Genomic DNA, 24219 nt, shown 5'->3' with positions numbered 1-24219 from the left:
GAAGTTGTGGATTTGGCTATTGGCCATAGGCCATCCCTTTGGGTTCATTGAGTAGTTTAGTTATTGGCAAGATTTCATTTCAATGCCTATATCAATTGGTGAATACCTCCATAAATTCATAAGCCTTTAGGGAAATTCAATGCCTTTTGTAAGTAATTTTAGCCCTCATGGTATGGTAAGAGATTCTCTTTGTAAGCTTTCCTTCCTTGGATAATTTTGGGGATTGAATTTAGAAATTTAGGGATGGAAGCTTTTTACCCCTAGCCCCTAGTCATATTGTATGGTAGGGGCTAAGACCAAGGGTTACTTGAGAAGGACCTTAAGTTTGAAAAACGAGATAGTGGCATATCATAGTATTGAGTGTTGGGTATTATATTGGATATACTTCATCATGCCCTATATACTAACACATATTGATATGTCAGTTAAACAAAAAATATCATTATGTTTGTTTTCATCCATTATCAGTTCAGTAAAGAAGCTAGGAATCCTTATGGAATATGAGGAATTTTTGGATTGAAATCTTTAGCCCCAAACCCTTGTCATATGGTCAGTTAGGAGGCCATGAACTAGATATTACAAGGGGGATGTTTAAGTCTGGTAGGCAGGATATTGAGTTATCGAAGTGTCAAGATTCGAGTATTAAGAAGTACTTCAATCAAAATATGATGCAAGCCCTTGATACAACCATGAGAGCTTTTCAATTAAATTGAAAATCAAAAGGACATAATTACCTTTAAAATAAATCTCAACTCTCTAGCCTAACTACTACTAAATTTTTTGAGAATTTATAAACTTATACCTGAAATTGTTTAACTATTCTATTTTTTAGAATTTTTGGTTGGAATACGATGAAATGATTTTTGGTCAAATTGTGGTATTTTTTTTTGCATATATAGATTCAACACCATGAGAAATCCCTAAGGCACTCAGACAACAAAGGTTTTATAACTCAAATTCATGATTTGAACAAATCTCTACTAGATTCTACAAAAATTCAACTGGAATATGTTGACTATGGTTGGTCGTGTTGAATATGATGACTATGGTTGACTATGGTGAACCATGTCATAAATATTCACTATTGTGACCATGTTTGACCATGCTAACTATAATTAACTATGTTTCAACATGTTAGATAATGAAGACTATGCTAGACGATATTTGTCCATGGTTGACTCGATATGACCATTAAGATATCATCACATATGACACTAAGATATGGTTGTAAAATTGTGGCATCAATTTTTTATTTTTCACCTTGTGATGTTGATTTTTGGTCATCACATTATGATATGGATTTTTATTCTTCAAAATGCGATGTCAAATTTTGTTCATTACGTTGTGACATTGTTATTTTTTAGTTACATTACAATATTGGTTTTTGTTTGCAATACTTATTTTTGTTCATCACATTGCCATCTATTTCTTTTTCTCATCACATGAAATGCCCATTTTTGTTCATCACGTTATGACACCAATTTTGTTTCTCACATTGCATTGTTTAGTTTTGGTTGTTAGATTGTGATGACAATATTTTTTTGGCACAATGCGACATCATTTTTTTTTGTTTTTAAATTTTTGTTTGACACATCACAACATTGATTTTCATTTGTTGCACTATGACATTGGTTTTTGTTTATCGAAATGTGACATTAATTTTAGTTGATCAAATGTGATGTAAATTTTTGTTTAATACATTGCAATGTTATTTTTTGTTTGTTGCATTATGATATTGATATTTTTTTGTCAGAATGTCTACCTTTTCTTATCATATTACAATGCTAATATTTGTTTATCACATTGCAGCTCAATGTTTCTTCATGACATTGTAACATTGATTTTTTTCATCACATTACAAAGTCAATTTTTGTTTATTACATTGTGACATCGGTATATGTTCATCACATTGTGATATTGGGGTTTGTTCATCACACTGAAGCATAATTTTTTGTTTGTGACATTGTGTTGTCAATTTTTTTTAACATGGTTGAGCTTGTTTGGACATGGTTGTTTATGATCAATTGAGGTTGACTAACGGTTAATATTGTTCACCATGGCTATCCATGTGTAACTATAGATGAATATGGTTGACCTTGTTAACCATGGTTAACCATAGTTGAGCTGGTTTGACCATGGTTGAATATGGTTGCATGTTTGACCATGTTAGACTGTGACTAAGCTTCTTTGGCCATGTTTGACTATTGTCAACAATGCTTGGCTATGATCAACATGGGTGAATCTAGGTGAACATGGTTAGCCATGATTAACTATGGAAAACTATGGTTAGATATGATTGAACATGGTTGGATATGATGGTCAATGTTTAACTATAAGTGAAGGCGAGTGACCATGGTTGTCAATGTTTAGCTATAGACGAATATGGTTGACCCTGGCTATTCATTGTTGTCCTAGTTGACCATGATTGAATGTTGTATGTTTGATCATTGCTAATTTAATGTGACCAGGGTTAACCATTGTTGACCTAGTTTGACAATTGTTTGGTTAGTTTGACCATGATTGTCAATGTGTAACCATAAATGTATATGGTTGACCATGTTCAATATGGTTGATTGTATTAACCATGGTGACTATGTTTGAGTATGATTGAACTTAACGTAACTTAAACACTATTTTGAAATTACTCACTTAAGTAGAGAAAATTTACCCTTAATATTTGAATATAAAATTTCCTTATCTTATTAGATATCTACACACTTAGAAATCACTATTTTTAAATGTCTAATTAATATTAATAATAAAAATTGATGATTATTGTTGCTGTTAATTCTTTTACTTGATTTAATATTTAAAATTAATTCTTTATTTTTAAATATGGTATATTTTTAATTTATTTGTAATAATATCTATTTTTACACTATAAATTTATTATATTTTGATTAATTTATTTTTAAATAATTAGTTTAAATATAAGGTAAATAATAAAACTAAAGTTATGTTGTAAACTTATATTGTGAAATTATTTAATATATATCTTTAAATTAATAAAATATAAAAGATATATGTAATGCATTATTGTAATAAATTATAATTTATTATTAATAGAATGATATAATGTATTTTTACAAATATATTTTTTCTTTTTGTATTAGAGGAATCAACAATTGGGTTGAGCTCTTACTCGCGTCATATGATGTTTATTTTGATTGTTACTATTATATTTTTGAGGCCCACAACAATGTTTTCTGTAGACTAAATTACTCTAGGGAAATTTGAATCTCGAATATTTTAATTTAAGCAATACTTCATTACACGATGATAACCAATTAAAGTATTCCCTAAAACAAAATAAATTTTTTTATTAATATATTAAATATTATAATATTTTAACTATTATATTAATTGATTTACTAACTTATCTATATAGATTTTAGAGTATAGAATTTATAACTTATTTTACAAGTAACATTCATGACAAGCAAAGAAAATCATTTTGTCATTAGCATAAGAACCAAATTTCAAATTATCAAATTAATAAATTGTTTTATATAGTAACATTCATCACAAGAAAATCATTTTTCACAATGAAAAAAGCTTAATTAAATTATATAAGATATATAATGGATAAAAAGTACATCATGAGTGCTTGAGTAAGCTGGTCCAATCTGTACAAAATTTTCAAAATGAGATGGAAAAACATACTATTCCACAAATGGACACTTGGCCTGTTAGAATAGTCAACCAGTTAGCTTGCAGAAAGAAGATAATACAACTTCAAAAAGGAATATAGTATCCTATGTCAAAATAGCTATATCCAGATGTGTCATTTTAACAACCAGCAGGTATCAGTGGTGAAATACATAAACACAAAATTTCAGTAGACTAGAAAGATAAAAACAGAAAGGACATACCTTGGATTCAACAATGAAAGTTTGAAGTTAAGTACCAAGGAGGGAAAATTCCTGGATGGAGAAAATTTACGCATATGATATTACCTCCATGTTCTAGATACTTGATTTAGATCAAAGACCTTTCTTGGATAAAATGTTAGCTTGCTGGTTCTGAGATCTGTAGATATGCTGAATGGAGTAACCCTCCATCCTCCTCCAAATATACATGATTCTGTCCATCCAGCCGACAAGATGTGGTTTGTTGATATGGTTCTTCCCCGATACATAATCAACTATGATTTTGGAGTCTCCGCAAATCAGAAGGGAATGAATGTTTAGGAAAAGGTAGATGGAAAGAAGTCCCGCCAGAGCCATCGCCTTGGCTTTGCAATTGGTACCCTTTCCCCCATTCCAGGAAATAAGATATTGTAATTTTTCCTCCATAATGATATGAACCCCACAACCGCAAATATCATTTTGAGCTACTCCATCAAAATACGCTCTTGGAAGCACAATATGATCTTGTGTATGTACCGATTGATTGGATTTTTTACTCTTGGAAGATTTTGTAGGTAAAGAGTTATAGAGGGATACAATACTATCGAAAACAACCATGAAAGGCTCCTTTCTGTCCTTGAACATAATATGATTTCTCCATCTCCATATAAACCAGAGGATAATAATAACGAAAGGCCACCAGGATTCTTTCTGACAGCTCCACCAAACAAAGGCCTCTTTTATAGAGGCATGAGCAACATGAGGGAAACCAAAATAATCAGCGAGGGCTCACCAAAGTTGCTGAGATTTATGAATTTGAAAGAACATGTGATAGTTGCTTTCCTCAGCTGATTTGCACGCTAAATAATACCCAGGCCCATACCAACTCCTCTTCTGCAAATTATCCCATGACAGGTTTTTGTTATGGAAGACCAGCCATGAGAAGAATATGGCTTTGGAAGGACATCCAAATTTCCAAAAAATTACTGGAAAGATTGGGATAGAAAGAACACCCTTTAAATTTATCAAATTTAAGTAAATATCCATTACACAATCAGGCACCATTCATTTTGTGCCCTTCCAAATGAGGACGTCATCTTCCAACAAACGGAAAAAGCCACAGTTCCTCAAACAACATCTGATCTTCTCCCACCGCCGAGCCAAATCACCATACATCCCCATATTCTCGACATCCTTCTAAAGAGGGAAAGGGCCCTACCATGCTGCAATAAGCTTGTTCCAAGTAAAGTAACGTTTTCTATGAAATAAATTTAGAAGCATCTCAGACAAAATGATATCACCCCCCCGCTCAAGAATGGATCAATCCCAATGAGGATCCTTTTACCAGTCTGGAGACTCCATACGAAATTTTTTAAGAAGTAAGCTTCGACCTTATGGAAACTCATCCATATTACCGATCCGTAAGCGGATCCAGTATTTCCCAACCTGAACTAGTAAGTAATATCTTTGTTGGACATATATATATATATATATATATATATATATATATATATATATATATATATATATATATATATATATTTTAATGTTATTGCTCCAGGGACCCTCCCCAAAAATACCTCTCCAAAGAGACTTGCATATTAGTGTCTTTCCAAAATACCTCAGATCCAGAATGCCCCATCCTCCTAAGTTCTGTGGCAAGGTGATATCTGATAGTCTAGATAGGTGATATTTTCTTTGCTTCGATTGACCACCCCATATAAAGTTTGCAGTTAATTTGTTCATCATATGAATGATGTTGGCAGGAAGAAGGAATAAGTGAGCCCAGTACACAGCTAATTGAGTCAAAACCGATTGAGCTAAAACAACTCTGCCTGCCAAGGAGAGGCATTTGAATTCCCACCTAGAAATCCTTTTATAATACCTGTCTAGGATCCATTGCCAGTCCAATTTAGAATATCCATTAGCTTTTAATTGAAATCCTAAGTATTTCATTCCATCCTTGATGGACTGCGCCTCTATCCCAAGAAGAGAAGATAGACATTCGATAAGTTCCAAATTAACATCATTATGATAAAAAGATGATTTGGATTCATTTATTTGCAAACCTGTAGCTTTTTGAAACCTTTCCAAGATGTCATGAAGACATACCCAGGTAGGTTCTCATAGCATGCCGAAAATAAGGATGTCATCTACAAATAAATTATGGGATATAAAATTATTTCTGCAAATCTTCAATGGATGGCACCTGTCTTCCCCCACTGCCTTGTTAATATGGAGACTTAAGGAGTTCATAGATAAGATGAATAATAAAGGGGATAGGGAACAACCTTGGCGTAGACCTCTGGTAGCTAAGAAATAAGTGGAAGGTATCCCATTTATAATGATGGCATAATTAACTTGCTCCACAGAGGCCATGATCCAGTTTATCATATTAGAATTCAAACCAATTTTTGCAAGTATAAATCTCATAAAACCCCAGTCCAGGAAATCATATGCCTTTCGAATATCAATCTTCAGTATGACTGCTTCACTTTTTTTAGTATGCATGGTGAACAAACTTTCCTGTGTATTCGTAACAACGTCCAATGTATTCCTTCCTTTTAGAAAACCATGATGGTCCTTAGATAAAAATCTAGAAAGAGTGTCCTTAATTCTTTCAAAAATGATTTTAGAAATGATTTTGAATGAAATATTACGGAGAGAAATAGGCCTGAAATCCTGGAAGGAGGCTGCTTCCATTTTTTTTGGAATAAGTGCAATTAGAGTGGAGGAAGTGAGCTGATGTATGCTACCTGAAATTCGAGAACCTTCAACCATCCTCAACAGATCATGTTTAATAAGGTAAAAGAAATGGATAAATAATTCAATCATCCAGCCGTCCGGGCCTAGAAACTTATCTTTCTTGAAAGATTTCATGACTCCTAACAATTCCTCCTTTGATATTGTCTAGAAAAAGGCACTCATTTTGTGCATCATCAAACATTTGAGGATAAGGGTCAATGCCCCATATAATGTCATGTATCCTACTATCTCCAGATCTCTTATATTGATTTTCAAAAAATTTAACAGCCTCATTAGAGATGTCTTGTTGTGCGTGAAGAAAGCCTCCCTGCCCATCATTTATCTTCCATATAATGTTTTTATAACGTCTCGAACTTGCAAACCAGTGAAAACATTTTGCATTCCTATCGCCTTCTTTAAGCCAAATACCCCGACTTTTTAGTCTCCATGTTGCTTCTTCCTGATCTAGAATATTTTTCTTTTTCCTTTCAAGTTCTTTTATACGGCATCTCATATGAAATGGAAGCAAGTGAGCAGCCAAAACTCTAGAAATGTTGTCCAGCGCCAGTTGTATTTCACAGAGAGCCAATCTGTTAAGCTGTTTTTTCTTGTATTACCATTCTTTAACAATCTTTCTGATGGAAGAGAGTTTATCTCTAAAAGTCATATAAGGGGGCATATTATCCCAAGGAGATAAGTCATTCCAAGAACTTTTTATAATATCATTGAACTCAGGATCTTCTAACTAGGATCTGTTAAACTTGAATGGGTACCCTTTTCTAAATCCCTTTTCCCTCCAACTAAGAGATATCGGTCTGTGATCCCATATAAAACAATTTTCGATGCTTGAGATCGACATACCCAGCCGATCAATGATGCTAACATGTAGTATAAATGGATCAAGTCTTTTAGCAATATATGCCCCTTCTATCCTTCCATTGTCCCATGTAGGTTGCATTCTGGGAGGGTTAATATCAACAAGATTTCGGTGGAACAACTCATATTTAATACGATCAACAAGAGGGTCTTGTTTCCTACTATTCTCCCATATTTCTACAGAATTTAGAGTAACATTCAGATCCGCCGCAATCATCAAATACTCAATGTCAAATATTTCCCAGAATGGGAGCCTATTCTTGTATGGGGCATAAATGTTCAAAATATTAATAGGACAGTCCTGACCCCGAATAAAAGCAGAGATAAGGATGCCAGCAAAACATTTATATGCCTTAGCCATAATCCAGTTGGGGTCCCATAATACCGCCAGTCCCCCAGATAGACCATTAGCCTTAGGAGCAACAATATACTAGGTAGAGAACATCTTTCTGAAGTAGGACATAGAAACAGGAGCACTATGCATGGTTTCCTAGATTAAAATAATTTTAGGCTAGACTGAATAAAATAGATTCTTCAGGAACAAAAATTTATGGTCTGCCCCGAGACCTCTGATATTCATAGAAAAAATGAGAGTCATATGTCATAAGCATAAGAACGAGACTAGAATAAAAATTCCAATTTAACAATATATTAATAAAATCCATATATTCCGATTCGTATATGTATTTTCCAACATCCTTCGAAGTTGCACATTATATATTCGATACTCAATAAAACATTGATTTCTCATGTCTAAATATTTGGCTCAATTACCTCTAAATAATTCCTTCATACTAAGACAAGATAATTTAAAATAATCTCATTTATATAAATTGAAACATATTTATAAATATGAATGGTTATAAAGCATATTTTCATCTCATATTTACTAAAAAGTTGAAATGCACATCATTCTAAACCTATGAAGCTTGTCCATTATTTAAAAAAATATATATCTTATGGATTAAAAGAATATATAGTGTTTGAGGATTTATGGATAATTGTAGTAAAGTCATTAGTGAGTTCTTTTTCTCTTTGATTACGCGGAGCTTAAACCAGGGCTAACAAAATTAATGGATGTAAAAGGAATGAAGTCACCGCTAAGTTATTCGAGGATTTATAAATAATCACATAGGAATTTTTCTTTGAGTTCATCATAAGTAAATGAAACATGCATTAGTTATAAATTTCAATTACATAAATAGTCATATCACTTGTTCACCTTTGTTAATTCATGCCAGAACCTTTTGTCATATAGGAAATTTGTGCATTAGTTGTTCATATGTTTTTTTCAAGATGCTGATCAGATGTATAAAGTGTGTGATTTAGGTTGCAGATAACAATGATAATAGTTAGACCATTTAAAATAATTGTTGATATATAAATGGATTTCACAATGGTTTGCCAAGTAGCATAGTATTTATCACACATACTTTAATGTGACAAAAATGGAGAAATTTTAGATATCACATGATAGTGTTCACGTTGTAAATAAAATGTGTGTGCATTTTGAACTCTTAAATGCTCTAAGAGTATTAAGAGATAATATAATTATGCTCCTACTAGCATTGTAAGTACGAAGTGCATCCATTTTAACCTTGGCAATGCTCACCTTATTCGAATATAATGTATAGGATGAGTGCATCCCAATGAGCATTTGTGGCCATGGCGAGTGTAGCTATGAGGGTGGTGGGAATGACGATGAATTTGACACTTCCTTGTTAACATCATTACACTTCTTTTATAAACATCCATAAATGCATGTAAGCAACGGGCTACAATATGTGTAAAAGTGAAACCTTAATTTCAAAGAATGCAAAATACATAAGAGAGATGCAAGATATTGCAACCATTATATGTAACAAATCAAAGTTTTAAAGGTATATTGCCATTCATTGTTGGTGTAACTAGCATAAATGAGCATCATAATTAATCATTTTTACCATCTTATTAATGGAAACATCAATAAATGCATTCCATATACTCTTATTTTCTCCTACATACTATGTGGAGGATTGTGTTATGTCCAGCACTACCTTTGTTGTTATGATGAGGACATCTTTTGATATATTACAGATTGCAACTTACTAAATACTTATGACACACACTCCATTCCCCCTTATTCCACTCCTTGCATGGAATGAACTTCTATAGAATGTAAGTCAATCCATTTAAATGAAATCAAAATCGAAACTGAAACCAAAATCAAAATGTGTGATGCTTCAAAGCCATGGAATGAAACGCATGGACCTACAGAGGCTCAATAGGAGGACTCCTATCATCATCACCCTATTGAACATTCACATAATGGGTTATTGTCGATTACTCCTAACTAATTCACCATTATAGTGGTGGTTTAGGTTGGCCCTTAATCACTTTCAATCACCTATTAGTGGTTTTAGTTTACCACTAACCATTTTAACTCATCAATGTGCCCCTTAAGTTGTAAGAGAGTACCATTTGGGGATCATCGGATCTATTTTCAATTTAAGAAGATATTTATAAATGGGCCCTGGTCATGCCCAAAATATTTATTTGGAATAGTTATTTGAAAGAATTTTTTTTCATTTTACCTACATTTGAACTAGATATTAAGACATACACAACTTCTAGACTGGTTAATTCCATTATTGAGAATTTATCCAAACATAGTGATGTGTTTGTTTCTAATCCTTCTTCCTCTTTCAACATTTGTTTGAAAGATTATTTTTCTTCCCAAAATGAATACAAGGATGGAGATCAAAACGATAATGGTCGATATGAACAAATCAATGATAATGTCAACATTTCTTAGGAGTTTTTGTATGAAAATATTTCGGAAAATTTCAAAGTAAAAAGTGGGCCTAAAAAATTGTAGTAACAAAATTAACTTAGAAGAAAAGAAGAAAATTATATTTTTCTTTATCTGTATTTGTAGTTGATCTCGTTATAGGTTTACTCAAAAATTAAGCGTAGATACTTGTTGGACGCATAATGAAATTCCACGTCGAATGAGTACCAACTTTGCATGCTTCTTAGTAGTCACAAAGAAAAAAAAATTTGAAAACACATGAAGTGTGTTCAACATGTTTTTTCATTTATTTTCATTTTTATTTTCTATATTTCATTTGGGTCTACTCAAAAGTATACATAATGGGTTCTCGTTGCATACAAAATTTTATTTTGAATCCAACAGGTGTCTACACTTGACATTTGAGTAAATCTATAAGGAGATAAGATGAAAATACAATAACAATGGTACTTTCCTTTGTTTTTCTTTAAAAATTCATAACTCTTAATTTATTATTTTAACTATTATTTTCTTATTTTCCTTAGGAGGCCCATTTTAGACCTGAAATTCCCCTAATGATTATTAGAGTCGATAAGAAAATTAACACTTACAAACTCAATTTGTATAGAGTATTTAGGATTATGAAAGTTGATTCATTTTTTCATATACCAAGCGATGTAAATTATTGTTGATTGTAATTCTTCCCAAGGATAACCATACTTTTGGAAATATCATTATTTTCTTGTTTGTTATATCTAAGACATTCGTGATTTTTTTCTTTCTAACCTTACCTTAAAATGTATTCAAAGTCAATTTGATTTATTTTTTTTGTTATCACTATTATCTTTCACATCCTACTATTCATCATGAATTATTTGATTTCCTTGAAATATATGATGGGGGAGGATTGATATCATACAAGGATTATCATGAAGAAATAGTAGTTCATAATTCTTAACAAGTACCTAATTTTTAAGTATTCTTAACTCGTTTAGAAGTTAGAATTGAATTTTTATCAAGTTAATGTTTATTTGCATGATCTATAAACATTAAAGAGCATTTCTCAATGTACTATTGGGAATTTCTATTGAAGTTCTTTCTAGTATTTTAAACAATGTTCACAATTAGGAAAACAATTCTATGATTCTAGGAAACACAATTATTTGTACTTGTTTTCATCCTCATTTGCACTTATTATTTTTATGTCACATTCACTTTATTTTAAGCATGTTTATGTAAAATAGATGTTGTTTTGATAATGACTTATCTTTTCTAGCGATCTGCTTATTCAAATTTCAAGAAAATCCTTTCTTTAGAATAATAGTTCGTGTTACTCCATCATTTGTACAATTTGATGACATTATTCGACCTTTTTCTTTAATTTTAAAATTCAATGACTCTACTAGCTCTTTACTAAAATAGACACTTTAACTGGAGGATATGTATCAAATCACTCATGCAAATAAAATTAACATGATTCACATTTTTACGTAGTGGAATTTTCCAAATTTCATGAAAATTAGGCATTAAAATTTGGTATTTTTTCCAGAAGTTATTCATTGAGGCTTAGCTTAGGAGTTTCAAAACGAAGAATTGAAGATGATACTAATTTATGTTAGACATTTGGCATTGTCTGAATGGTTGGTAGAACTTGGCTTTTTGACATTGGTGTCAACGGGACTAGCATTAAGGATAGAGGAAGAAATTGTTGGCATTGAGGAGCATAAAGTTCATGAGGGCACCATGGTTGTTGGGGTATTCTGTAGATAATCATCATAGTAGTAGGCTTAGTGGAGAAGCCATAAAACTATGACTATGTTGGTTGGGCAGTCCCATATTTTGGAGAGGATTATGTATCAAGAGTTTTAAGTCATTTTATAGGCAACACGTGAGATCGAAGACTACGTTAGGCCTACTCAACTAGAAATTTCTCTGAAAGAGATTTCCAATGGTATAAAGAAGTCTATAAATAGCCACTTGGGTCAAAATTTAGATGCAGTCAAAGTTGGGCCCAAAAAAGTCAAAAACCCTGGAACGTTGGAAGGCACAGAATCCTAGAAGGTCGAAGCCCAAAGGTTTATTTAAAAATCCCATGAGAATAGAGTGAGCCAGGGAATAAAGAAGCTCGGAACCCTGGAAATCCAGAAACTTGGAAGGCTCGAAATCCTGGAAGTTCGGAGCCCGATGGTTTATTTAAAAGGGCTATGGGAATACATTGAGTCAGGCAATCAGGAAGCCTAGAACCTCGGAAGATGCAAAACCCTAAACCTCAAAAGGATAGAACCCTGTAACCTCTTATTAATTTAATTCCTTAAAAGCGTTGTGGTTTCCCAGAGTAGGGACTTACAAAGGAAATATTTTGCAAAGATAAGGATGGAGGGACCCTTTCTCTCTCCTCTAACAAGACATTTTGCAACATTTTATTGGATCTTGGGAGTTGATAATGGTAGATGCTGTTAGCATGACATGATTATACGGGTGATACGTGGCAATCTGATTCTACATTTTTGGGTGTCTTAATGGGCCGATTTCGAGTGACACATGTCACCACTCAAGAGGCACCACATGGGGTTGATGATGTAAGCTGAAATCACCATGGCAGTATACCTCAGAGGTTTGAAATCTCATAATATCTTGTTAAAAGAAATTTTTGGAGGTGCCACGAAAGGGAGCTTTGGGTGATTTATTAGAATTTGGTCATGTAGTATGGAGAACCAAGGGCGTAGAGAATGTACACAAGGATATAGGCCCCTAGTAGGGCCGTAGAGGACTTACCACCTAAGTTCTTAGCCGCTAGTCATAGGACCTAGTCCTATGCTAAAAAATCAATAGGAGTCAAAGAAAAAGGACCTAGAGGGCGAGCCCACAACCTGGTGAGCCCGTAAGAACTTGAGAATTACCTTTAATAAAAGTTACAAGGTGTGGAGTTCCAGGATTGCAACACAGAGGTGTATGAAGGGTAAATGAGTCAACCGAGTAAATGCGCATATAAAAGTTGGTGTCCTTGGAGTAATGGTACCTGCATAGATTGCTGAGTCAAGGCAATGAGGACCATGTTTTGAAGAGAAGATTAATGGTCATGTAATCAACTGAAGAAAGTCATCCTTGATCTTTCTGACACTGTTCATTGAATTATAAGTAGAACAAACCCTTGTTGGAGTGTGTTGGATGACTGAGAATTGATTCTCACTATGAGATACACTTAGGTGTCCATTCTCTCAACTAAATATAATGCATCTGCAGTTGTTGACGTAAATAAAACTTTTATATGCCCATTATGTGGTTTAATACAGTTGGAGTGGTTAGGAACATGATGTTACAACAACATGGAGAGCCATAAGGAGTATACCCTTAGGATGTGTGGGAAGTACAACATAGATAACATTGTTCCTTGCACTGTATAGGAACAAAATAGGGGAGAGAAATTGAGGAAGTGGGGGATGTAGAATTGTTGTGACAACCTAAGTGAGCAATGTTGTGAGTGTGAAAAGAGGGTGAGTGGTCCAAGTGTTTAACTGAGATACAATGTTGTAGAGGGATGAGATTAGAGCTTAAGGAGAATCTAGGAGCATAGTTCATAGGAGATCTATAGAGCTAATGGGAAGAGGTTGGTATTGCAGTGAATAAGATTTATATTTATGTGTATATGCATTTTCCTCTATTTTTAGTTTGAAAATTGTATGAAAGGTAGAACATTGACTAAAGAAGGTAGTGGAATGCATTCATAAGAGGTTGGTGCATCTTGGGAAGTAGTGGCTTGGTATTTGAAGGGGGTTGAGGCCTCTTGTGAGTGTGTGCTCACAAACAAGCTAGTGTAGTTAAGTAATTCTTAATTTACATCATAACAACAAAAAAATGTGTGGTTTTCTCATGTTGAGTTTCCACATAAAAAATACTTGTGTCAATATGTGTGTGTTGCTAATTTAATGGATTTTGTACACATGTGAATGTCTTAGATTACTTCTCATGTTTATTTTAGTATGAATACTTTCTCAGGTAACTAACCAAAGTGAAAAGAATTAAAGGTTTATACTTCATATATAAGAACCTCACCATTAATATTCTAATATTTAAGAACATCACCATTACTGATTCACCGCCCCTCATTAATTCCTTATTTCAACAATTGGCATCAGAGAAAGGGTCCTTTAGGAACATTCTAACCACTGGAAGGTAGATCCATAAGGAATCATGAATAGGAAAGAGAGTTAAGATGCTTACTCAAACAAGATACCAGTCTTTGATGGGACTAACTATGCCTTTTGGAAAGTTAGGATTGAAGTGTATCTTATGTCTTTAGGAGTAGATGCTTGGAGCTATATACTAGTAGATTATGATGTCTCTAATGTCCCTCCCACTGATGCAAATGGTAAAATGTTGTATGGAAATAATGATAAATCCAAGAGTTCCATTCCCTTTGGCCTCAGTCAATCCGAACTCGTAAAGGTTATGCACTGTAAATATGCCAAGGAAGTGTGGGTGAAGCTCAATCATATTCATGAAGGAGATGATAATGTCAAGCAGGCCAAACTTGAAACCTTTAGAATGGGGTTTGAAGCCTTAAAAATGAGTGAAGAAGAAAACATAGTGGAATACTTCCTCAAAGTTGATGAAGTAACCAATATGATTAGAGGACTTGGTGAAGAAGTTAAAGAAGATATAATTGATCAAAATGTCTTAATATCTCTACCCGTGATATTTAATGTCAAAGTCTTTTCCATTGAAGAGATAGATGATTTAAATAATATAAAGATGGATTAGCTGCTTGGTACTCTCACATCCTATGAGATGAAAGTAGGAAAAGAGAAGTTCAGATTGAAGGAGGCAGTGTTCAAAGTGTCCAAGAAGGCCAAGGAGCATAGATATCATCAAGATTTCTCCAACTACGAATCTGATTAGTATATGTCTCAATTTTACAAGAAACTAAAGCATGGATCAAGAAACTATAAAGGGAAGCTACCCTTTAAATTTTTTGACATCACAAGAATAAGTTCTTTAAGAAAAATGGTCTCTACTCTAAAGAGGATAACTCAACACTAGAGTCAAACAATGAAAACTCTTCAACATATGATTCAAATGAGTTTTTACTCATGGTATTTGGAACATACTCCAAGAAACAAAATATTAGACTCTGAAGAGGAAGAAGAAGAAGTAGGAGTAATGGAATTTGAAGGGGAACTCATCAGTGCTCTTGATGAGTTAAAAAAGTTTAGAAAAAAGAACAGGAAACTAAAAGAATAGTTGCAACGTGTTGAAGAAGGTATGTACAACTCAACCAATAAGGAAATTTCTTATGAAAAAGAAAAATTTGAAGAAGTCATTAAAATAAAAGGTAGTTTAGCTCTACTACTAGAAGAAAAACAAGGAACATGTGAGAAACTAGAATAAGAGAACAAACATATAAAACCTGAGTTGTTCAAGGTAAAGAGGGAAATGATCTCAAGAACATGCAAAGATGAAATGTTATCCTTGAAAATCAAATTAGAAGAAGCTAAATGAAAATAAGAAGTTCTTAATGATTTGATCCATGAATGGGGAGAAAATTGTTAGAGTCTCGAGGCAGAGGTCGTCTCTCTGAGAACGGATCTTGAGAGATTGGAGACTGAGAAGGGTATAAATGAAATTTTTGCAGAAGTAATAAGAAATATAGATCATATTCTGAATAGTCAAAGGTCTTCAGGAAATAAAAATAGCACGGGATACTCTAGACCACAAGAATCTTCTATGGGAAATATGACCTTCAGGTTCATAGGATTTGAGGAACCTTAGAGCTATGCACAAGTGCATCAAGAAAGAATTAATGAAGAAAAAAGGGTAGTAAGCTAGAGAGGATCCCATTACTGGAATTATAACTTCAACCACCCTAAGGAGTCATACATATTGAGAATGAATCAATCAGCTAGACAACAGAGGTACCTTCATGAACAAACTCATGAACTTTCTAAATTTAGGTACTCCCATTTATTTTATGGTCATTGTTATAAATCTCACATATTTGGACATAAGGCTACTGATTATAGAAGGATCAAGTTTGAAAGAGATGAAAATTCCAGGTATAATAAGTATCCAAATTTTAGATCTTAAAACTCTCATCTCAAAGATCGAAATACCTTCTCTCCCCTAATGAATGATGTTGAATGATTCAAATCTAATCATTTTGGCACAAGGAGAGTGAATGTAGAAGCATATTTGAGTACCCATCTATGTCGCAATACACTTGGAACCCAAATTTTCAAAAGGATAAGGAGGATTGGAAACGAAAATATAGAAAGAGCATAGAATATGGACTTGCTCTGTCGACACATAATCAAGAGAACAGATGGTATGTAGATAATGGTTGTTCCAAGCACATGAATGGGGATAAGAGAAACTTCCTATCGCTAAAAGAAAAGGAGAGAGGGAACAATGTCACCTTCGGCAACAATGCTTGAGCAAGAATTAAGGGTAAGGGAATAATTAGTCTTGATGAAAAGACTAAATCCAAAAATGTGTTCTATACAGAAGGTCTCAAACACAACTTTCTCAGTGTAATCTAGATGTGTGATAATGGTTATAATGTGACCTTTCGATCCAAATATTGTGAGATTCGACATGAAAATAATGGAAAGATGGTGGGAAAGGAAGTCAGAACTCACAATAATGTATGCATATTTGATGAAGTTCCAGATTAAGCAACCATCTAAGCAAGACCAATGAAAATAAGTTATGGCACGGGAGACTTGGTCATATGAATTTTGATAGCCTAATAAGAATCATCAAGTTGGGAGTTGTGAGAGGATTGCTAAAAATATCAAGGCCTGATAAATAAATCTACAAATCATGTTAATTTGGTAAGCATACTAGGAATCATTTCAAGACAAAAGAATTCTCTTCATGTAGACTACTGGAGCTAATTCACACATATATCTGTGACCCAAGTAGAGAAAAAAACCTAAGAGGAGAGAGGTATTTTATGTTGCTTCTTGATGATTTTACTAGGTTTAGTTGGATCATTCATTAAAAGAAAAACTTGGATCGTTCTCTTAAAAGAAAAATCAAAAGCATTTAAACATTTTCAAAAGTTTAAAGCTCTAGTGGAAAATGAGAAGTATCTAAAGATCAAATGCTTAAGATCGGATAGAGGACAAGAATACACTTCAAGAGAGTTTGAAGAATTATGTGAAGAGAATGCCATAAGGATGCAATATTTTGTGGCTAGAATTCCATAAAAAAACATATTAGTTGAGAGAAAGAATAGAAAAATCCAAGATATCGTTACAGCTATGATGGATGAAGCGGATGTACCTTACATCTTCTGGGGATAAGTAGCACAAGTAACAATGTACCTATCAAACATACCACAACTCAGGCCTAATAGTGATAAAACTCCCTATGAGTTGTGGAAGGGAAGACTTGCATCAGTAAAACACTATAAGGTATTTGGGAGTAAATTATTTATCAAAAGGAATGATAAAAATCCTGCAAAGTTTGATTCACGTGTTGATGAGGGTATATTTCTAGGGTATTATGCTCGAAGTAAAGGACACATGTGCTACAACAAAAGGAAAAATAGGGTTGAAGACTGCATTGATGTAGGAATAGATGAAATAACACCACACTCTTAGTCCTCTAGAGGAAACATGAACTCACATGGAGAAAATATTTTAGCCATTAGGCCATCATACCTTGAAGAAACAGATTCATATAACGAGGAAGTAGAAACTAGCATAACTCCAAGGCCCAAAACACTCTCCAGGTATGTACAATAAAAGCAGATTGAGAGTAAAATTCTTGGAGATGAAAGAATTGGGGTACAGACTAGGAGGAAATTTGTTGGCCGTCCAAGATGTGCAAATCTTGATTTGCTGTCTTAGATAAGGCCTAATCATCTCAGTCAAGCTAGTGATGACAAGTCCTAGGCAAGAGATACCTGACAAAATTTAGAAGAATGAAACTTGGCACCTCGTTCCAAGACCCAAAGACAAAAATGTCATAGGTAAAAAATGGGTCTTTAAAAATAAGATAAATGAGTAGGGTCAAGTAATTAGGAACAAGGCTCAACTAGTCTGCAAAGGGTATACCAAGATAGAGGGGATATATTTTGAGGAATTTGTTACACCAGTAGCTAGAATGGAAGCTATCAAAATGTTTCTTGCCTTTTCCAGTCATAAAAACATCAAGGTATATCAAATGGATGTGAAGTAAGAATTTCTCAACGAAGATCTAGAAGAAGAAGTTTATATTGAGTAGCCAGAGGGTTTCATGCTCTCTAAAGATGAAGGGTTTCTGTGCAAACTGAAAGAGGGCTTATGTGGACTCAAGCAGGCCCCCAGACCCTGGTATGCAACACTGGAGAGAATATACCTTAAGAAACAAGGCTTTAAGAATGGAACTGTATAATATATATATATATATAATTTGAAGATGATCATCTAGTAATAGTGGTAGTGTATGTGGACGACATAATCTTTAGCAACGATCTGGAACATTTGGGAATAAATTTGAAAACTACATGCATATAAAGTTTGAGATGTCAATGATAGGAGAATGGTTGTTTTTATTAGGATTTCAAATTTCTCAATCAAAATTTGGGGTATTTATCTCCGAATCCAAATCCTTGAGAGAAACTCTAAAGAAATTTGGACTCGAAGATTGCAAGCCAATTAGCACTCCCATGGTTACAGGTTGTAAGTTATGCAAAGAAGATGAGACATTGTTGGTTAATAAGACTTTCTATAAATAAATGATAGTAAGCCTATTATATCTCACAACATAGATACTAGACATCATGTAAGCAATGGGTCTTGTGGCGAAATTTCAAGCATGCCCTGACGAAAGTCATGTCATTGCTGTCAAAATGATTTTCAAATAGCTCCAAGGGAAAAAAAATTATAAACTATGGTATGCTAAAAGAAAATAGTTTAAGTTGAAGGCCTATGCTGGTGTTTATTGGGTAGGAAATATTGATGACACGAAGAGCACCTTTGGTGCATCCTTCTTTTTCAGAAACGGCTTGGTGTCCTAGGTCAGCAAGAAACAAGACACCATTTCTTTATCAACTGTTGAAGAAGAGTATATGTTAATTGCCACTTGTTGCTCACAAATTCTCTGGATGAAGAAAAACTTGAAGGACATTAAGGGAGAGATTACTGATCCAATTCCAATCATGTGTGATAATACTAGTTCCATCAACAACTCTAATAATCCAGTCATGCACTCAAAGACCAAACACATTCCTGCCAAGTTCCATTTCTTAAGAGAACAAGTTGCAGTTAGTGTTGTTTGACTTGAATATGTGGCCACTAAAGAACAACTTATAGACATCTTTACTAAGCCACTTGAAAGAGATCCCTTTGAACATCCTAGGAAATAAATAGGAGTTGTGGCTCCTCCTTTCCCATGACTCAATTATAATGGGTATAATGGGTGTTGGCAACTACTCAATATGTGGGATTAATTGAAGGGCAGGGTATAATTTTTTAGGGGGAGTTTTTAGGAGAATTATTTTCCATTGATGAAGAAGGGAGAGAAGGTTACTAATTTCAAGGGGAAAACAATGATGCTGAAAACCATGCCTAGTTTTAGGGGTAACTTAGTTTGTTGCCATCAATTCCAAAGGGGGAGATTGTTGGATAGTTGGCACTGTCTGAATGGTTGTTTGCACTTCATTTTTTTGGCATTGATGTCAACTGAACTAGCATTAAGGATAGAGGCAACAATTGTTGGAATTGATGGGCATGCAGTTTATGGGGAGTCCCATGGTTGTTGGAGTATTTTATAGAGAATCATCATAGTAACAAGCTTAGTGGAGAACCCATAAAAAAATGACTATGATGGTTGGGAAGTTATAAAATTTGCTGATGATTATGTCTCAAGTGTTTGAAGTAATTTTCTAGGAAACAGGTGAGCTTGAAGACTACGTCAAACCTACTGAACTAGAAAGTTATCTGAAAGATCTTTCTAATGGTATAAAGAACTCTATAAATGACCTCTTGGGTCAAAAGTGTTGGAATTATGGCACAGGTTTGGAGCTATGGCACAGGTTTTGTCCTTGATGGCAACTCTCTTTGATAACAGATCTCAGTTCAGGCTTTCAGAATGAAGGAAAAGACATATACACAGGTTCATCTAGACGAAGATGCGTATACACGCGGGTTAGATGTTAGAAAGGCGCGTATGCGTATACACACACTTTCACGCAAGGAAAGGCGCGTATATGTTGGAAAACTTACCTTTGGTCCGTGGTAGTTAGTCCTTGGTACTTGAACCTATGGTTTTGGACCATGGTATCTCATCAGAAGTGTTGATCCCAAGTATTGGGCCCATGGTATTGTGTTATTATGGTTTCGGACCGTGGTATTGAGAAAGGCCTAAGACTATAAACGAGAAAGGAGATCATTTGGCAAAGTATCTTTAGAATGAATTGAATATCTAACATGTGCTAGATCTGAAACTTTTGTGATTGGGGTTATGGTGCAGATCTGGATCTGAATGAAGGAGGAACCTAAGCACATAAAGAAGGATAAGATCTATTGATGGGTCTTAATCTTTAAAGCTTGAATCATAGTATCTTTGTATGATTTTGATATGTTCTGTGAGGCGCACACTTGATCTATAAATCTGATAATCTGGGTTATTTAGCATTTGACTATTTGAAAGAGTAAATTCTCCTTTATAGGTCTATATGCAGGTTCAGTGAAGTGAAGGAGCGTATACACGCAGGTTCAGTAAAGGAAAACTGCGTATACGCAAGTTGCTCCACACATAGGAGCATATGCACGCAGGCTTCAGGTTGTTTAAGTAGCGTATACATATTTTATTGTGATCTAGCTGCCTCTGTTTGTTGCTACAGTGTTCTGGGTTCAAAATTTGGTATGGTTACTGTTACTGTGTTCTGGGTACAACTGTCAGAGAAGTGCTTATTGTGAAACAGTTTTGTAGAAAGGAGATTGGTTGAAGTAGAAATCTTGATGATTGATTGATGTTCATGGATCCAGTCTGAAAATTTATGAAACGTGGTCCCTGGAAGGAAGAGAAGGTTGTAGCCTTTAGTAGGCCAGCACCTACGTACTAGTATATTGGCTAGTACAAGAGCTAAGGGGGTTGTAGCTCCCTTCCAGGAGAAGCTGGAAAACAAGAGAGGGTTGTAGCTCTCTGCAGGTTGTAGCCTGCGTACTGGTAAAGGACTGCACCAGTACATTGTAAAAGGAAGTTTCTAATTAAAGAAAGATAGAGATGAATTGCACCAGGTGGTTTTCACCCACATTGGGTTTCCACCTTATATCTTGTGTTCTTGTGTGTGACTATCTTTTGTTCTGTTTTACTGGTCTAGTTACTGTTTATTTCACTCAGATACACATATTAATAATCAACATCTAAAAGATAAAGTAAATCATAAGTTTGCATTATATATGCGGGTTTCCTTCTACATAGTTGCATATATACGTGGGTTTTACTAACTGAAGTAGCATATATCCTCTGATTTTTAAAAGGGAATATTTGTCTTGATAATACTGATTCACCCCCCCTCAGTATTATTTCCAACAATTGGTTTCAGAGCAGGTCCTTCTGAAGAAGCTTGATCACTTGGAGGAAGATCCATCATCATGAGCAACTACGAGAGAGAAGCATCTATCATGCCAGCGATTTTTGATGGGACGAACTTCGTATATTGGGGGGTAAGAGTTACTGCCTATCTTCAATCTCTTGGTACAGAAGTTTGGGATATCATCGATACAGGGTACACTTTTCCATCGGCAACTCCTACAGATCCGGCTGAGAAGAAGAAATATGAAACAAATGCAAAGGCAGTCAATACCCTATTAGGATGTCTATCTCAATCAGAATTCGTCAAGGTTATGCAGTATAAATCCACAAAGGAAATATGGGACAAGATTGTTCTGAGCTATGAAGGAGATGAACAGGTAAAACGAGAAAAACTTCAAACCCTTAGAATTTAGTATGAAAATCTCAGAATGAACAATGATGAAAGTGTGGCTAACTATTTCCTTCGTGTAGATGAATTGTTAATTGTATGAAAAACTTGGGTGAAGAAATAAAAGAGGCTGTTGTGGTTGAAAAAGTGCTAAGATCTTTGTCCCCTAGGTTTGAATCTAAAGTTTCTGCAATAGAAGAAAACGGGAATCTATGAAACCTTACCATGTCATAGCTATACGGGATTCTAACTACTTATGAAATGAGGAAAGGAGGACCATCGGACAGGAGAGAAGCTGCTTTCAAGGCTACAGGCAAAGGAGACTACTATGAGTCAGGACACATGTTAGAAGAAGAAGAAGAATCAAATTTTGTCAAGAATCTTCAACGGGGTGCTAGAAGATTCCAAGGTAAGTTACCTTTCAAATGCTTTGCTTGTGGAAGAGTCGGTCATTATGCTGCCAAGTGTCCTCATAAGGATAAGATTGACAAAGGGAAGGAACCTGTTATATGGAACAAGAAACATAATGCAACTAAGAAAAGTTACTACACTCATGAAGGCAGTGATGGCCTATCAAATGGTGACGAAGATGAACGAGGTAATGATTATAAACTTTTAATGGCTTTTGAAGATGATGATTACATGGATGCTATAGATGTAGATGGTTTTTATGAAGAGATTTCCAGACTCAAAACATGTTTAGAAGAAAAAGGTATGATCATTGATACTCTGCAATTCCAACTTGATGAAAAAGAAAAATGTCTTGAGCAGTTAGAATGTGAAATTGTTGGCCTTAGAAAATAAATTGAGAAAACAAAGGCTCTTAATCTTAAATTTGTTAAAGGATCTGAAACTCTGGATGAGATTATCAATGTACAACGTTCTCCACTAATCAAGACAGGTCTGGGGTATAATAGAGAAGCATCTCAAGCATCCACCTCAAAGAGTTATCTTGATGTAGCAAGGAGGAATGAGAAAAAGCCCAATGGAGATCCCCAGGTAAAACATGGACGAATTACATCAAGAATAAACAAAGACTACCAGGAAAATCAAGGGCAATCCATCTTAAGGGTGAACAAAAGCTACAACCAGCTATAGGTAAAAACTTCTCAATTTGCTTCAAGAATGGATGACAATAGAAACTACAATCATTTGGATGGTAGCTTTGATAATCGCAAAAGTTTCTTCAATGGCCAATATTTCTCTTGCCATAACTTTGGTCACAAAGCAGCTCAACGTGTTGCCTATAATACAATCATGAGTAGAGAAGCTCAAAAACAAAGAAGTATGACTAGGATTATGAAAAAGACCTATAACAAATGTTCGGCCCTTGAAAATGAAATTGAATGTTCTATTTGTAATAACTTCGGTCATGAAGATTCTGAATGCAGGAGCAGGTTTCGACAGACAAAGGAACAAGCCTCAAGCACCAGAACATGGAGAATAAAGGAACCAAAACCAGAAAGATGTGGGATAACTTTTTATGCAGAAGGACAGGAAAATCTATGGTACATTGACAATGGATGTTCGAAGCATATGACAGGTGATAACGAAAAACTTGAATCATATAGTGTTTCAGAAAAGGAAAAGAAAGTTTCTTTTGGAAATGATACCCCTGCAGTCATAAAAGGAAGAAGCACTGCTCAGTTGAAAGAAAAGGTCAAAAATGGAAATGTTTTGTATGTTGATGGCTTGAAGCATAATCTATTGAGTGTCAGTTAGATGTGCGATCAAGGAACCGAGGTAATATTTCGATCAAATGAATGTAGTGTTCGTGATCTTGATATAGGAAAAACAGTGATCAAAGGTAGAAGAACTCCAAATAATTTATACATATTTCAAGAAGGACAACAACAATGCTATTTGAGCAAGGATGATGAACACTGGTTATGGCATCGGAGGTTGGGGCATCTAAGCTTTTCACAAATAAGAAAAGCATGCAAATACCAGGCAGTTCGTGGTCTTCCAGATATCAAAATTCCAGACAACACAATATGAAAATCATGTCAGTTTGGTAAGAAAACCAGAACTAACTTCCCTGAGAAGGAAGGATCAGCTAGCAGGCC

Source organism: Pinus tabuliformis, chromosome 8, assembly GCF_031772625.1.
Source record: "Pinus tabuliformis cultivar Carrire ecotype Pingquan chromosome 8, CPIR1, whole genome shotgun sequence".
NCBI classification, from domain to species: Eukaryota; Viridiplantae; Streptophyta; class Pinopsida; order Pinales; family Pinaceae; genus Pinus; species Pinus tabuliformis.
This window is presented reverse-complemented; position numbering follows the sequence as displayed.